At 40.1% G+C, this 12,360-nt stretch overlaps 1 protein-coding gene across 4 annotated transcripts in view; it reads left to right on the top strand.

Annotated features, from left to right (window-relative positions):
- LUZP2 (leucine zipper protein 2) overlaps nucleotides 1–12,360 on the top strand; it is a 592,171-nt gene that overhangs the window by 440,608 nt on the left and 139,203 nt on the right. The window lies entirely within an intron of this gene.

Here is a 12,360-nt window from a genome sequence, read left to right as displayed (position 1 = left end):
CCTTTGATACTCATGGTGAAAATCCACTGCGTACTTGTGAAATTATAGAGTTAATTTTCCCTTATTTTATTCAATGGAGAAGACATGTACAATAGGGGTTGAGAACCTGTGATATTCCAGATGATGTTGGACTGCAAGTGCCATGAACCACAGCCTGCACGACCAGTGGTCAGGAATGATGTCTGTTGTAGTCTAACAACATCCCAAAGGAAAGAAAAGTGGATTTCCCTCTGCCCAGTGCCCACCCTCACAATCCCCCCTCCTTCCAAACTCACCTCCTTTCTCTTCTTCCTGAATAGTATTGGATCCTTCCCCCCAGCCCTGGAAGACAGTTAGAGATTGCTTTAATGCAAAGCAAACACACAGGCTAGTCAGTCTGGCATTAGCAAAGCAAACACAGGGGGTCAGTTTCACCTTAGCAAAGCAAAGGCACAACCTTGTCAGTTTCAAGTTTGGCAAAGCAGAGGCAGGCTGGTCAGTTTCCCATTAACAAACAAAGTTTCCTGCATTTGTTTTTTTCTTTTTTTAAAAAAATCTGTTGTTGGGAAAAGGCAGGAAAATTCACAGCATTCAGGATAGGTTCACAGAGTTAGCGAACTTGTGCACTATTGGGAAGTCTGATGCCAAGTTCAATTTTAGCAAAATTCTCACCCTTCTCTAATTCTGCATGCAAATAAATAAATATCACTACCATATCAAATGGTTGTCACACAGATTTTCCTTTGGTCTTGAGACTCTCAGCCTAAATTCTAATATATAACATGGGAAAACATATTTCATTTCATGCAATTTCATGTTGCATGTGTATGATTTGATGTGAAGTCTGTTGCCAGGCTCACTTGCTTATATGCTTTGCATGCATTTAATCTTTGTTTTATGTTTGTAATCCATTTGTAACCTGGATTGTGTTAGGTTAACCAGTGGTAGCCTGATGTCATGTAGATAGTTTACTTAGAATAACTGCAATGTAAACAAAGAACTGTACACTTTAGTTTACACGATCAGAGGTGACATGTTCAGGTGTACCTCCTAAAATTGCCTATGTTCGTTTCTGGTTAAGAACTAACATACTTGGTTTTAAAAAAAGTTCCTTTTCTCCCCAAGCAAAAACTGATCCAGGCAAGCAGATTAAAGTGATGTTCTCCTGACACAACACATATGGCTTTGTTTGAGACATTCTACTATCCCAAGATACATTGGAATTGGGCTTTGGCTCATAAAATTGTATATGTCTGTTTCATAATTTTTTGTGAAGAAGGTTTAAAAGGTAAAATGTAAGTATAATAGTTTCACAGAGCAATCCTGTTTACTCTGAAGTATATCGCACTATGTTCACTGGGGCTGATTCCTGTTTGGGTTTAGAAGCATGGACAGATTTTTAATAAAGCTTGATTCTCAGCATGTACCTTATTGCTTTGTTGTACCATGCAAGGCCAGGACAGGGGTGATAAGTTGTTATTCCACAGAAATGAGCTCTATGTTTCTGCAAGCAGTGACATGTTTTAGAGGAAGTCCTATTGAGTCCAGTGCTTACTCCCAGGTAAGTATGTATAGGATGTCTGCTGGGATGTGTATGTGTGCAAAGAATCAAAGGTGGGCATTCTTTTTCAGTGCTTTATACTGAAAGCACATCCATCGTGACATGACTTAGGTACATGTGCTTGATTACATGCACTGGGCTCCTGGGAGGAAGGGTGGGATATAAATTTAAAAATAAATAAATACACCCAAGCTGGTGTATTTGTTCCCTGCTACAGGGACATGTTGGGAGAAATAGGAGGATCCATACCCTCTCCTGGCACACCCGCAACATGCCCCTGTAATGCCTCCTCTTTTCCTTCTCTGATATTGGAGCTCCAGTGCTAGAGAGGAACTGGGTGTGGACCTTTTCACAGTCTCTCAGAGGAGGCATCTGATGTCAGATCTCCCTTACAGAGAGCAGACCCCTCTCTTGACCCTTGGAGAAGAAGAACCAGTAAATCCTATGACCCCTGGAATGCCCTCCCAAGGACCCCTAGGATTGTTCTTTAGCAGTGCAGTAAACCAAGCCATGCTTATTCAGAGGAAAAAACCCACATCCATTGTGACTTACTTGATTGTGCTTGATTACACACCCTGGGCTCCTTCCTGGGAAGAAGGGTGGGATATAAATTTAAAAATAAATAAGTACACCCAAGCCTGACAAATAGAGCAAATTTCAGTCCACGTTCTATAGTATTCTATCCACTACACTGCCAACAAAAAGCACCATTAACAGCTATCCTTCTAATGCTAATCATTTCCTGTTGAATAAAAGCTTCCTCAGAGCTTTCATGTGCCATTAGAGCCCATTCCAGGTGTGTTCCATGTCAAAAACTCTACTTGCATAATGTATGCTGGTGAATATAAATTCCTTTTCTCATCTCATTAGCTTTTTGTAACTTGATTTTTTCCTGAAGTTATTAAATCCACAAAAAACTAAAGCAGATTTAGTGCAGATTTAGTGAAACAAAGCAATCTTCTTTTTAACGATGTTCATTTAGAAGAAAGTCTCACTAATTTCAATAGAAATCATTTTAAATAAGTGTGTCAAGCTATAGAATGGTGAGTCATAACAACAACAGAAGCAGCTTAAAAATGCAGTTCTTCACTGTGAATTAGCCTCACTGAACACCATGGGATTTACTCCCAAAGATATACAGTATGCATACTATTGAGCTTTAAGAATTCATGATCAGAGACTAGCTTTGGAGTCATAGGCATACTTTTCAGAATTAGACTCTGACTAAGCTTGTAAAAAAGACATGTATTGTAATGATTAAGAAAATGGAAGAGCCAGTGTGGTATAGTAGATAGATTGTTGGACTTGCACCCAAGAGACTAAGTTATAAGCCCACTCATAAAGTGTATTGCATGACATTCAACCACTTTCAATTTCTCAGCCTAAACTAATTTACAATGTTGTGAGGATGAAATAGAATGATTTCACAGTTTAACATAAGAAAATAAGAATTAGCCTACTGGGTCAGGCCAATGGCCCATCTGCTCCAGCATCCTATTCTCACAGTGGCCAACCAGTTGCCCATGGAAAGCCTGCAAGTAGGACCTGAGTGCAAAGGCATTCTCCCCTCCTGCAGTTTCCAGCAACTGGTATTTGGAAGCATACTTCCTCTACCTATGGAGGCAGATCATAGTCATTGATAGCCTTTTCCTCCATTAATTTGGTTAATCCTGTTTTAAATCCATCCAAGTTGGTGGCCATCACTGCCCCTTGTGGGAACAAATTGCATAATTTAACTGTGCACTGTGTGAAGAAGTACTTTCTTTTGCCTGTCTTGAATCTTCCATCATTCATCTTCATTAGATGTCCACGAGTTCTAGTGCTATCGAGAGAGGGAGAAAAGTTTTTCTTAATACTCTTTCTCCATGTCATGCATAATGTTGTAGACTTCTATCATATCACCTCATCTCTTCTGTAAACTAAAAAGCCCAAAATGCTGGAATCTTTCCTCATATGGAAGCTGCTCCATCCCCTTGATCATTTTGGTTGTCCTTTCTGGACCTTTTCCAGCTGTACAATATCCTTTTTGAGGTAAGGTGATCTGAACTGTATACAATATTCCAAATGTGGCCACACCATAGATTTACATAACGACATTGTGATATTGGCAGTTTATTTTTAATACCTTTCCTAATGATCCCTAGCATGGTATTTACCTTTTGCATAGCTGCCGCACACTGGGTCGACATCTTCATCGAACTATCTGCTATGACCCCAAGGTCTCATTCCTGGTCAGTCATGGCCAGTTCAAACCCCATGAGCATGTATGTAAAATTAAGGTTTTTTGCTCCAGTATGCATAACTTTATACTTGTTTACATTGAATTTCATTTGCCATTTTACCACCTATTCACTGAGTCAGGAGAGGTGTTTTTGGAGTTCTTCACAATTCCTTTTTGTTTTAATGACCCTGAACAATTTAATATCATCAGCTGACTGATGTATAACAATGCCATAAAAACAAAACAGTAAAACAACTACGCCACACAGCCACAGAAAGCTTTAGCAGCACACTAATACAAACAACATCATCTCAGTCTATCAAATGCCTGGGGAAAAGTAGTCTTTATCTGCTGCTGAAAAGATGTCAGTGAAGGTGACAGGCAGACCTCACTGGCGAGTGCATTCCACAGATGGGAAGCACAACTGAAAAGGTCCTCTCCCTTGTCACTACCCTCCGTGCATTCCTCAGAAGGTGGACCTGAAGAAGGGCCTCTGAATAAGATATACAAGTTCAGGTAGGTTCATATCAGGAGAGGCATTCCAGAAGATATTGTGGTCCTGAGCCATAAGAAGTTTTATAGGTTAAAACCAGTGCTTTGAATTGGGCTTGGAAGCATACAGGCTGCCTGTGTAACCAGAACAGAACCAGTGTTATATGATCTGTTGGCCTTTAACCCATCAACAATCAGGCAGCCACATTCTGCACCAGATGAAGCTTCCAAACTGTGTCCAAAGGCAGCCCAATGTAAAGCACATTGCAGTGATCCAGCCTTGGGGTTACCAGAGCATAGATTACTGTAGCCAAGTTATCCATGTCCAGATAGGTCATATATGAGTCATGAGCCTAAGCTACTGGAAGGCACTCCACCCCACTGAGGCCACATGTACCTCAAGGGACAGCTATGGATCCAGGAGAACGCCCAAACTATGAACCTGCTCCTTCAGAGGAAGTGTGACCCCATCTACTGCAGGCCCCACACCACTCAGCTGGTCAGAGGTACCACTCACAAACAGCATCTCATTCTTGTCTGGATTAAGCTTCAGTTTATTGACCCTCATCCAGTCCATTATCTCAACCAAGCACTGATTCAGCACATCCACTACCTCACCTGCAGAAGATGAAAAGGAGAAATAGAGGTGTGTGTCATCAGCATGCTTATGATAACACACTCCAAAACACCATATGACGCCACTCAGTGGTTTCATATAGATGATAAACAACATGAGGGACAGAACTGACCCCTGCAGAACCCATACTGGAAAACCCACAAAGCCAAGCAGTGCTCTACAAGAACCACCTTATGGAGCCAGTCATCCAAATAGGAACAGAACCATCACAATGCAGTGCCCCCTAAACCCAGCTCAGACAGTTACTCCAGAAGGATACCATGGTCAATGGTACTGAAAGCTGCTGAACAATCAAGTAGGATCAAGAGAGTCACATTCCACCTGTCTCTTCCAACACAGGTGGTCATACAGGGTACCAAAGCCAGAATACAAATTATTTTAATAAATAAATAATACACCACACTAATATCTGTCTTAAATTTATTAAGAAGATGACTTAGAGAAGTGGCAAGAAGCTTTAGGTCTATATTCACTTTTAAAAAAAAGTTTTGTAACTTGATTTATGCCTCATCTAATAGGTTTTCTTGGGCTCTCTCTGCATTTAATTGTTTCAATTGACTCCAGTGAGATATGTTTCAGTAGTGACCTAAAACAAGGAGTAGTCTACAAGAAAGATATTGCACCTCCTCAAGTGTAAACTGATGGTTTTGGGGAGCCTGTCTCCACTCTAATCCTTTGCCCTTTTGATTCATCATTCACCACCTGCCTCCCCATTCCTACTTTCTATTCCTACCCCATTAGCGCATGATCTGAAAACAGTAGTCTGAAATCACAGATCATTCACAGCTAAGTACCCAGATAAAATTGAGAGAGGTTACCCAATGAATGTGGGCATTAGAAGTCAGCTGCTTCAACAAGCATTTTCATTTGTAAAATAAAAAGATCAAACTTAGCCATCGCTACTAGTGCTAACTCCATATGGTTGACCACTGTCATGTTTATTCCTACAAACCTAGTGAAATCAATGAAGCAGCACACTTGCAACTACAAGCATTATGTTCTGGAGTACATTTATTATGGGGAGGCTTCTCTTCTTATTTTCCTATTCTTATGCCACTATATTGTTTTATTTTCCCTCAGGCTCTTTTACAGCTGAGGTATATATTTAGATTTAAATTCTTAGGCCACTTCTTGGCCACATCGGAACATAGTTGATTACGACTTATGGCGACTCTATGAATCAGTGACCTCCAAGAGCATCTGTCATGAACCACCCTGTTCAGATCTTGTAAGTTCAGGTCTGTGGCTTCCTTTATGGAATCAATCCATCTCTTATTTGGCCTTCCTCTTTTTCTACTCCCTTCTGTTTTTCCCAGCATCATTGTCTTTTCTAGTGAATCATGTCTTCTTATGATGTGTCCAAAGAATGATAATCTCATTTTCGCAAAGAGCAAATAAAGGGATCAGGAATGCAGTCTTTCCCAACAGACGTGTTTTACTCTTTGAATGACAGTAATTTACACCATTTTGAAAGAAATCTTATAGTACTGTTGAACATATGGGAATATATTGTTGTGTGCCACCCCAATTTCTAAGTGGTGCGAGACTTCCAGGGGTTTCTTCACTTAGCCAAAGTTTGGTTTCCTTGGAAAGAAGGTCAGCAGAGACTGTGGTCTCTCCTGCACTTACACAGCTGGTACTGGCAGCTTCTTCACATGCACACATGGCTTCTTCTGCACGTTCTCATCCATAGCTGGCACACACAGAGTGGAGAAATCTATCAACAGCTGCTCTTCTCCAGCCTGTAGTTCACCTTTCTCCAAGGCCCTTTCTTCCTCCTGCACTTTGCTATTGAAGAGAAAGTGCACTTTCTCTTCAATAGCAGGCACACATGAAGCAGAGATATCTATCAGCAGCAGCTACTTCCCAGCCTGCATTCCACTTTTCTCTGAGGCACCTTATTCTTGCTTTATTTTATGTACACCGCCCAGAGAGCCCTTGGGCTTAGGGCGGTATATAAATTAAATTAAATGAAATAAATAAATAAATTTTCTAGCCTGTACTCCTCCAATTCTTGGAGCTTTTCTTCCAGCTGTCTTCCCCACTGGCAGGCTTCTGGACAAACTAGGCCTGTCATTGATTGCGGCTCCTCACAATCTAATCCCTTCAACTGCCCAACCTCTTCCTTGTTCTATTTAGCCACCCCAGTCTGAGTGCCCTGCAGCTGGGGTCCTGGGTCAATCTCAAGCCCTTGTAATGGCTGATGAGGCACGGCTCTCACCTCCTCACATGGGGTCTCCATTTTCTCTTCTAAGATGCTTTCACACACACACCCAGCTGCTGGAGCTTCAGTAAGGCAGCGTCCATTTTGTCTTCAAGACTGCTTTTCAGCTGCTCCTGCTGGTGCTGGCTTTGCTCCATTTGCTGCTGGTCCTCCTGACACTCCTGTTGCCTTTGCTGCTCATACATCAATTTAATTTTTCCCTCCATTTTGACTAAGGCACACCTTGCTCCCAATGCTTCCTGCAGGAAACTCAATCCCCCCTTCTGACACCAGGGAGACCACCACAATCCACCTTCTGACACCAGGGGGGGCACCACAATCTCTGAGTGGTGTGAGACTTCCAGGGGTTGCTTCATTTTACCTATGGTTTGGTTTCCTTGGAAAGAAGGTCTGCAGTGACTGTGGTGTCTTATAGGATATATGGTTTTTATTTTCATGTATATACAATCTGAGCATAATATGGAGGGGTTCTCAGTATTAACAGTTCAACAGATCTTGCTTTTCCACCAGGCTAGGAGGGAGGTACCCCAAAGCCATTGTGCACAGAGCAGGCCTCTCTGTGTCTTTCTAGTTCCCAGCTTCTCCGGACAAGACTCAAAGCACAAGCCTCTCTTTGGCTACAGGATTGGGGGGGAAGAGTTTAAATAGCAATAGAATCTCTCTGTGCTATATTCTTGCATATGTTAATTGTAGCCACTTGGTAAACCCATTACCTCACATGCTAGCTTAACAAAGGAAACTAGTCTGACCAGTTAAATCCCCTTCTGATCCCAAACCAGAGGCTGGAAAGGGGATTCATACAAATCATCCATCTAAACCTTCAGTTCCATAATGACATGTTCTGTCTGTCTTTCATCTAGAGCAGTGTTGAAACCTGCCCTCCAATTTCTTGAAAGCTTTCTTCTCCTGTAAAAGAGACATTGGTTTTTCTGCCTCATTAGCAAGACATTTTTGAATTTTGGTGAGCATGGGGTTGAGCTTACTTCAGGAGTGGAGAGATGGATCACACGTCAGAGAGAGATGGTTTGTAGAATGAAAGAAAGGCACTCTGCAACCCCTCCCATGAGAATTTCACTGATTTCCCCCCTCCCCTCTGTATTTCTGTATGGATTTTGTTTTGATAGAAAATAGTTGGGGTGAGGGAGAAAACACAGAAGACATTTTCAGCACAGCACTACTTTATTCCATTCGTTTCCTCTATTATTTTCCTTTTATCCACACAATGACCCGCTTTGAGCTTGTCTGACATCTCATCACAGCTGGGCATTCCCCATCTCTTTCAAGCTCCATTTGGCCTAGAGCTCAGGGCAGTTTTAAAAAATGCACTACTCACTTTCAAGATCCGCAGCATCTTAATTATCTCTATTGCTTGTCCTTAGGGTACCATCAATGTCCCAATCAGAGCAAATGGAACAACATATAGTATAGCAAGCTTGGGCCAGGACTAGAACTTTTTTTTTAAAGTCTATTACAAAAGTAGTAATGGGTTTTTCTGTAACAGCAGCACCTACATAATCAATTTAAAGGAATCTGCTTGTTTGAAGTGGCAGTGAAGCTCTGAAGCTACTCCAGCTAAATTTATCTGTCTAACCTTGTCACACAAAGTAACTTGGGCTACATACTAGGGGTGTCATTAGCTTCCAATGTAAAACCAGAACCTTAAAGCCACCTCAGAGGTATGAAAAACTTTCTAAATTGGATTTTTTTGCAGTCTATTAAAATTGTAATAACCTTCTGAAAGTACAAGGCTACATTCAAAGAAGCTACAGAACAACAGAAAAAATGTTTGACTTATCAAAGATGAAAAGTGCTCATGTTTTCCTCACAAGTCTATAAAAATGGCAAAGCAATCCTTAAGTAAAGATGTGATGACTGATTCATTACAACCTTTGGTTGATCTATTTATTGGTATGGATTAATGATGGCTATATATACCTTTAACTCAGTACCTGTTCATAAATATTACGTCATGCAAGCAATTATAAATATATATTAAAAAGTGATTATATGTCTCCCGCCCTCTTTTGTCACTATTTCCCTTAATTTGTATTTTTAGGTTAGGGGTCTTTTGGAGAATGTAGACTTTTTCTATGTCTGTTGTTGTTGTTGTTATGTGCCTTCAAGTCGATTATGACTTATGGCGACCCTATGAATCAGTAACCTCCAAGAGCATCTGTCATGAACCACCCTGCTCAGATCCTGTAAGTTTAGGTCTGTGGCTTCCTTTACGGAATCAATCCATCTCTTGTTTGGCCTTCCTCTTTTTCTCCTCCCTGCTGTGTTTCCCAGCATTATTGTCTTTTCTAGTGAATCATGTCTTCTCATGATGTGTCCAAATTATGATAACTGCATTTTCATCATTTTAGCTTCTAGTGACAGTTCTGGTTTAATTTGTTCTGACACCCAAATATTTGTCTTTTTCGCAGTCCATGGTATGCGCAAAGCTCTCCTCCAGCACCACATTTCAAATGAGTTGATTTTTCTCTTATCCACCTTTTTCACTGTCCAACTTTCACATCCATACATAGAGATCGGGAATACCATGGTCTGAATGATCCTGACTTTGGTGTTCAGTGATACATCTTTGCATTTGAGGACCTTTTCTAGTTCTCTCACAGCTGCCCTCCCCAGTCCTAGCCTTCTTCTGATTTCTTGACTATTGTCTCCATTTTGGTTAATGACTGTGCCGAGGTATTGATAATCCTTGACAAGTTCAATGTCCTCATTGTCAACTGTAAAGTTACATGAATCTTCTGTTGTCATTACTTTACTCTTCTTGATGTTCAGCTGTAGTCCTGATTTTGTGCTTTCCTCTTTAACTTTCATCAGCATTTGTTTCAAATCATTACTGGTTTCTGCTTGTAGTATGGTATCGTCTGCATATCTTAAATTATTGATGTTTCTCCCTCCAATTTTCACACCTCCATCTTGGTCCAATCCTGCGTTCCGTATGATATGTTCTGCGTACAGATTAAACAAATAGGACGATAAAATACAACCCTGCCTCACACCCTTTCTTCATATTCTGTCCTTACAGTAGCTTCTTGTCCAGAGTATAGGTTGCACATCAGGACAATCAGATGCTGTGGCACCCCCATTTATTTTAAAGCATTCCATAGTTTTTCGTGATCTACACAGTCAAAGGCTTTGCTGTAATCTATAAAGCACAGGGTGATTTTCTTCTGAAATTCCTTCCTCCGTTCCATTATCCAACGTATGTTTGCGATACGATCTCTGGTGCCTCTTTCCTTTCTAAATCTAGTTTGGATGACTGGCATTTCTCACTCCATATATGGCAAGAGCCTTTGTTGTAGAATCTTGAGCATTACTTTACTTGCATGGGATATTAAGGCAATAGTTCGGTAATTACTGCATTCTCTGGGATCCCCTTTCTTTGGAATTGGGATATATATTGAACGCTTCCAGTCTGTGGGCCATTGTGTAGTTTTCCATATTTCTTGACAAATTTTTGTCAAAATTTGGACAGATTCAGTCTCAGTAGCTTGTAGCAACTCTATTGGTATGCCATCAATTCCTGGTGATTTGTTTCTTCCAAGTATTTTAACAGCAGCTTTCATCTCACATTCTAAAATTTCTGGTTCTTCATCGTATGGTTCCTTCGTGAATGAATCTGTCATCCTGTCATCTCTTTTATAGAGTTCTTCAGTGTATTGCTTCCATCTTCCTTTTATTTCATCTCGGTCAGTCAGTGTGTTCCCCTGTGGAATATTCAACATCTCTACTCGTTGTTTAAATTTCCCTTTCGTTTCTCTAATCTTTTGGAATAGGGCTCTTGATCTTCCCATTTTGTTGTCCTTTACTATTTCTATGCAATAACTATTGTAATAGTTTTCTTTGTCCCTACGTACTAGTCGTTGTATAGTTGCATTTAGGGTTCTGACCATGTTTCTATCTCCTTTTGCTTTTGTGTTCCTTCTGTCTTTAACCATTTTAAGAGTTTCTTCAGTCATCTATTGAGATCTTTCTCTCTTTTTAACAAGAGGTATTGTCTTTTTGCATTCTTCCCTGATAATGTACCTGACTTCCGTCCATAGTTCTTCTGGTTCTCTGTCAATTAAGTTTAAAGCCTCAAACCTGTTCCTTATTTGATCTTTATATGCTTCTGGGATGTTATTTAAATTGTATTTTGGCATTATGATTGCTTTGTTGGTCTTCTTTAGCTTTACTCTGATTTTCGATACAATCAGTTCTTGATCTGTACCGCAGTCTGCTCCTGGTCTTGTTTTTGCAGAAAGTATGGAACTTCTCCATCTTCTGTTTCCAATTATATATTCAATTTGATTCCTATATTGACCATCTGGTGATGTCCACATGTACAGTCGTCTTTTTGGTAGCTCAAAAAATGTGTTGGCAAGAAACAAATCATTGGCTTCACAGAATTCAATAAGTCTTTCTCCTGCTTCATTTCTGTCACCTAAGCCCCATTTCCCCACAATTCCTAGTTCTTCTCTGTTCCCTACTTTTGCATTCCAGTCCCCTATGATTATCATCATATCTTGTTTTGGTGTGTGATCAATTTCCTCCTGTACTTCTGCATAAAATCTCTACAATTCTTCTTCTTCTGTGTTTGATGTTGGAGCATAGACTTGGATGATGGTTATGTTGATAGGTTTCCCGTTTAATCTCATTGATACCACTCGCTCAGATCTTGCGTTGTAGCTCCTAATTGCTCTTGCTACATCACTTCTCACTATTAAAGCAACCCATTTTCTGCTTGATTTCTCATTTCCTGCATAAAATATTCTGTAGTTGCCTGACTGAAAATATTTTGAATGTCTGTTATTAATTATTTAAAATATTTATATTTATTATTTATTAATTTATTAATTGTATTCTCCCTTCTTTCCAGAAGGAGCTCACGGCAGCAAACAAAAACACTAAAAGCACTTTAGAACATCTTTTAAAAAAAAGACATTAAAACGTATTAAAATAAAACTTCTTCAAAAAATTTAGAACAAAACAACTTAAGAACATCTTTAAAAAGGAACGTTAAAAACATCTTAAAAAGCAATTCTAGCACAGATGAGATCTCTACTTAAAAGGCTTGTTGAAAGAGGAAGGTCTTCAATAGGTGCCAAAAAGATAAAGGAGATGATACCTGTCTAATCTTCTTTTAAAGCCATCCAAGCTGGTGGCCATTACTGCATCTTGTGGGAGCAAATTCCATAGTTTAACTAAGCACTGAGTAAAGAAGTACTTCCTTTTGTCTGTCCTGAATCTTCCAA

The sequence above is a fragment of the Rhineura floridana genome, chromosome 2 (assembly GCF_030035675.1).
Source record: "Rhineura floridana isolate rRhiFlo1 chromosome 2, rRhiFlo1.hap2, whole genome shotgun sequence".
Taxonomy (NCBI): domain Eukaryota; kingdom Metazoa; phylum Chordata; class Lepidosauria; order Squamata; family Rhineuridae; genus Rhineura; species Rhineura floridana.
Note: the sequence above shows the minus strand (reverse complement) of the source record. Positions and strands in the feature narration are given on the sequence as shown.